The following is a 5394-nucleotide window of genomic DNA, read 5'->3' as shown; positions in this document are numbered from 1 at the left end:
AAGCGACAACTATGAGTTGATGCTTCTCATCTCTCTCCCGTTTCTCTCTTTCTCAAAAAAAAAAAAAAAAAAAAAAAAAAAGCCCAAAAACTTGTGGTTCATCAGAGTGCAATGGGTGTAAAATTCACTTTCCTTCTTTGTCCCAGTGCCCCAATTTGTCAGCATAAACCCGAGTGCCCAGACATCCGGGTTTCATAGGAATAGTTTCCCCAAAAGTTTTATGGCCCTGGCTGGTTGGCTCAGTGGTAGAGCGTCGGCCTAGCGTGCGGAGGACCCGGGTTCGATTCCCGGCCAGGGCACACAGGAGAAGCGCCCATTTGCTTCTCCACCCCTCCGCCGCGCTTTCCTCTCTGTCTCTCTCTTCCCCTCCCGCAGCCAAGGCTCCATTGGAGCAAAGATGGCCCGGGCGCTGGGGATGGCTCTGTGGCCTCTGCCTCAGGCGCTAGAGTGGCTCTGGTCGCAACATGGCGACGCCCAGGATGGGCAGAGCATCGCCCCCTGGTGGGCAGAGCGTAGCCCCTGGTGGGCGTGCCGGGTGGATCCCGGTCGGGCGCATGCGGGAGTCTGTCAGACTGTCTCTCCCTGTTTCCAGCTTCAGAAAAATGAAAAAAAAAAAAAGTTTTATGAACAACATTGGGTTTCTGAATCTTTATTTGTAAACCATTTGGGGTGTGTGTGTGTGTGTGTGTCCATAAATGGGTGGAACAACAAATCTGTGTTTCTCTCTCTGCCTTCCTCTTTCTCCTCCCTCCCTCTAAGATCAATCTATAAATAAAAAATTAAAATAGCCTGACTAGGTGGTGGCGCAGTGGATAGAGCGTCGGACTGGGATGCAGAGGACCCAGGTTCGAGACCCCAAGGTTGCCAGCTTGAACACGGGCTCATCAGGTTTGAGCAAAGCTCATCAGCTTGGACCCAAGGTCACTGGCTCGAGCAAGGGGTTACTCGGTCTGCTGAAGGCCCACGGTCAAGGCACATATGAGAAAGCAATCAATGAGCAACTAAGGTGTCACAACGAAAAACTGATGATTGATGCTTCTCATCTCTCTCCGTTCCTGTCTGTCTGTCCCTATCTATTGCTCTCTCTGACTCTCTCTGTCTCTGTAAAAAAAAATAATTAAAATAAGCAAATAAATAGATTTTTAAAAATTTATTTATTTATTCATTTTAGAGAGGAGAGGGAGAGACACAGAGAGAGAGAGAGAGAGAGAGAGAGGAGAGACAGAGAGAGAGAAGGAGGGAGGAGCTGGAAGCATCAACTCCCATATGTGCCTTGCCCAGGCAAGCCCAGGGTTTCGAACTGGCGACCTCAGCATTTCCAGGTCGACGCTTTATCCACTGCGCCACCACAGGTCAGGCCAAATAAATAGATTTTTAATAAAGAAAATACTTTAGCCTGACCAGGCGGTGGCGCAGTGGATAGAGCGTTGGACTGGGATGCTGAGGACCCAGGTTCGAGACCCCGAGGTCTCCAGCTTGAGCGCGAGCTCATCTGGCTTGAGCAAAATAAAAAAAAAAAAAGCTCACCAGCTTGGACCCAAGGTCGCTGGCTCAAGCAAGGGGTTACTCGGTCTGCTGAAGGCCCGTGGTCAAGGCACATATGAGAAAGCAATCAATGAACAACTAGTGTTGCAACAAAAAAATGATGATCGATGCTTCTCATCTCTCTCCGTTCCTGTCTGTCTGTCCCTATCTATCCCTCTCTCTGACTCTCTCTCTCTCTCTCTGTCCCTGTAAAGGAAAAAAAAAAAAAAAAAGGCAATATATGATCTATCTTGCTAGCAGTTTTTGGTTGTCCAGAATGGCTGGCAACAACCTCTTGGTTTTATTTTATCTAAAAATGTCTTTTTAGCCTGACCTTAGGGTAGTGTTCAGCGGATAGAAAGTCAACCTGGGAAACTGAGGACCCAGGTTCAAAAGCCCTAGGTTGCCGGCTTGAGTGCAGTATTATCCAGCTTGAGCACAGCCTCACTAACTTGAGCACAGGGTCGCTGGCTTGAGCCCAAGGGTTGCTGGCCTGAAGCCCAAGGTTGCTGGTTTGAGCAAGGGCTCACTGGTTGGGACTGAGCCCCCAGTTAAGGCACATATAAGAAACAATCAATGAACAAGTAAAAGTGCTGCAACTATGAGTTGATGCTTCTCATTTCTCTCCCTTTCTGTCTCTCTTTGTGTGTGTGTGTGTGTGTGTGTGTGTGTGTGTGTGTGTGTGTGTGACAGAGACAGAGAGAGAGAGACAGATAGGGACAGACAGAGCGCCCATGCTCAAGCTGGAGACCTCGAGCTTTTGAACCTGGGTCTTCTGCATCCCAGTCTGACGCTCTACCCACTGTGCATTGCCTAGTCAGGCTGTCTGTCTCTCTCTTAAAACAAACAAACAAACTCTGTGTAATCCTGGCCAGTTAGCTCAGTTGGTTAGAGTGTCAACCTGTCATCCCCAAATGCCAAGGTTGCAAGTTTGATCAACAAGGCACATATGGGAAGCAGCACAACTAGTGGAACAACAAATGAGTACTTCTCTCTCTCTCTCTCTCTTTCTATTTCTGGCTAAAACTGATAAAAAAGTCTTTGCCTGAGCAGGCAGTGATGCAGTGGATAGAGCATCAGCCTGGGACGCAGAGGGCCCAGGTTCGAAAACTTGAGGTCACCGCCTTGAGTGTGGACTTATCTGGCTTGAGTGCGGGTTCATCCTGCTTGAGTGTGGACTCACCAGCTTGAGTGCCAGGTCACTGACTTAAGCGTGGGATCATAGTCATGACCCCATGGCCACTGGCTTGAACCCAACGTTGCTGGCTTGAGCAAGGGGTCACTAACGTGGCTGGAGTCCCCTGCCCTGGTCAAGGCACATATGAGAAAGCAATCAATGAACAACTAAGGTGCTGAAATGAAGAACTGATTGATGCTTCTCATCTCTCTCCCTTCCTGTTTGTCTGTCCTTCTGTCTCTATGTCTCTTACTCTCTTGCTAAAAAAAAAAAAAAAGTCTTTAACCTAACCGGTGGTGACACAGTGGATAGAGTGTCAACCTGGAATGCTGAGGTCGCTGATTCAAGGCACATAGGAGAAGCACAAGTTGATGCTTCCCGCTACTCTTCCCCCATCTCCTAAATTCAATCAAAATCTTAAAAAAAACACCCCAAAACAACTAATTAAAAACAGCTATACATACCTGGTCGAGTACCTCGGTTAGAACATCCTCGCAATACTCTAAAGGTGTGGGTTGGATTCCCCATCAGGACACACACAAGAATCAACCAATGAATGAATGAATGAGGGAAGTAACAAATGAATGCTTTTCCTTCTCTCTCTCTCTTTTCTTCTTTTCTCTATTTCTAAAATCAATTAATAATTTTTTTTAGCAAGAGAGAGAGACAGGGACAGACAGGAAGGGAGAGATAAGAAGCATCAATTCTTCATTTTAGCACCTTAGTTGTTCATTGACTGCTTTCTCATATGTGTCTTAACGGGGGCGAGGGGCTACAGCCCAGCCAGTGACCCCTTACTCAAGCCAGCGACCTTGGGCTCAATCAAGCCAGCGACCTTTGGGCTCAAGCCAGTGGCCATGGGGTCATCTCTATCATCCTAAACTAAAGCCAGAGACCTTGGGATTTCAAACCTAGGTCCTCCATGTTCTAAGCCAGTGATAGTTAACCTGGTCCCTACCGCCCACTAGTGGGCATTCCAGCTTTCATGGTGGGCGATAGCGGAGCAACCAAAGTATAAATAAAAAGATAGATTTAACTATAGTAAGTTGTTTTATAAAGATTTATTCTGCCAAACAGCAAAAATCTGACATAAAGTACTTGGTAAGTAAGTATTATTATATGCTTTAACTTGCTGTAACTCTGCTTTATAAATTTTATAAAGTAAAGTTACTTCCCTACTTTATAAATTACCATTACTGTGGAACCGGTGGGTGGTTAGAAAATTTTAGTACTAACAGAGATACAAAAGTGGGCAGTAGGTGTAAAAAAGGTTGACTACCCCTGTTCTAAGTCGAGGCTTTATCCACTGTGCCACCGCCTGGTCAGGCAATAAATATATATTTTTTAATTATAAACAAAAGAATAAAGATAGGCTTTGGCTGGGTAGTTCAATGGACAAAGTTGTATTCAAATGTGCCCAGTTTGTGGGTTGGATCCCAGTAAGGGCACATATGAGAAGCAACAAATGAGTGCACAACTAAATGGACCAACTAAGTAGAACAACAAACAAGTTGATGTTTCTCTCTCTCTCTCTCTCTCACCCCCACTCCCTCGTTCCTAGTCAAGGCACATATGAGAAGCAATCAATGAACAACTCAAGTGACGCAACTACAAGATAATGCTTCTCATGTCTCTCCTCCCTCTTTCTCTACCTTCCTGTCTCTCTCTTTCTCTCAAATCAATAAAAAATAATTTAAAAACCAAAATAAAACTGCCCCCTGTTCTTCCAGGTGGTTGTACCGTTTTACTCTCTTACCAGTTGCCCATACACTTTCCTCTTCAAATGAAACTGAACCTCTGAGTAGATCTTTCCTTCTCATTCTTCATCTTTGGTCAGGTCGTGTGGTGTGATGGTGTTGGGAAGTCACCAGTCAGAGGTTCTTCCCCTTCTTTCTGTACCCCTCTGAAGAGTGACATCAAAAGACTCAGCAGGGCCCTGGTCATCATGGTGGCTAGGCAATGGGGTGCCCTTGGTATGAGAGAGAGAAAGACAGGAAGGGAGAGAGATGAGCATCAACTTATAGTTGAGTCACTTTAGTTGTTCACTGATTCCTTCTCATATGTGTCTTGATCAGGAGGCTTCAGCCAAGTCATTGACCCCTTGTCCAAGCCAGCAACATTGGGCTCAAGGGCTTCAGGCCAGCGACCTTCGGGCTCAAGCCATCAACCATGGGGTCATGTCTATGATGCCACATTCAAGTCAGCAACCCTGGGGTTTCAAACCTGGGTCCTCAGCATCCCAGGTCAATGCTCTGTCCACTGTGCCATCACCTGGTCAGAGTACAAAGACTTTATTTATTTATTTATTTATTTAGTGAGAGCAAGGGAGGCAGAGAAACTCCTGCATGTGCAGTAACTATGAGTTGCTTCTTCCCGCTCGTACCCCCAGCCATTCTCTTTCTCCTCTCCCTTTAGTCAATAAATAAAATCTTAAAAAAATAAAAAAGAAAATTAAACTTAATGGGGTGACATTGACTAAGAGTACATAGGTTTCAGGTCAACATTTCTGTTGCATATGAACTGTTGATTGTATTGTGTACCCAACACCCAAAGTCAAATCTTTTTCTGCCACCATATTTGTCCCTCTTTACTCCCCTTCGCATCCCCCTCTGCCACCCTCCCCTTGCCTCTCCCCCCCTCTCTTTCTCTCCTCCCCTCCTTTCTTTCTTTCCCCCATTCCTCCGCCCCTTTTT

At 46.0% G+C, this 5394-nt stretch overlaps 1 non-coding gene across 1 annotated transcript; it reads left to right on the top strand.

Annotated features, from left to right (window-relative positions):
* The first annotated feature begins 223 nt into the window (after window positions 1-223).
* On the top strand, window positions 224-299 carry TRNAA-AGC (transfer RNA alanine (anticodon AGC)). The gene has a single exon. It is a non-coding gene; the product is annotated as a tRNA-Ala (tRNA).
* Window positions 300-5394: the final 5095 nt, after the last annotated feature.

Source organism: Saccopteryx leptura, chromosome 4 (assembly GCF_036850995.1).
Source record: "Saccopteryx leptura isolate mSacLep1 chromosome 4, mSacLep1_pri_phased_curated, whole genome shotgun sequence".
Lineage (NCBI taxonomy): Eukaryota > Metazoa > Chordata > Mammalia > Chiroptera > Emballonuridae > Saccopteryx > Saccopteryx leptura.
This window is presented reverse-complemented; position numbering and strand designations above follow the sequence as displayed.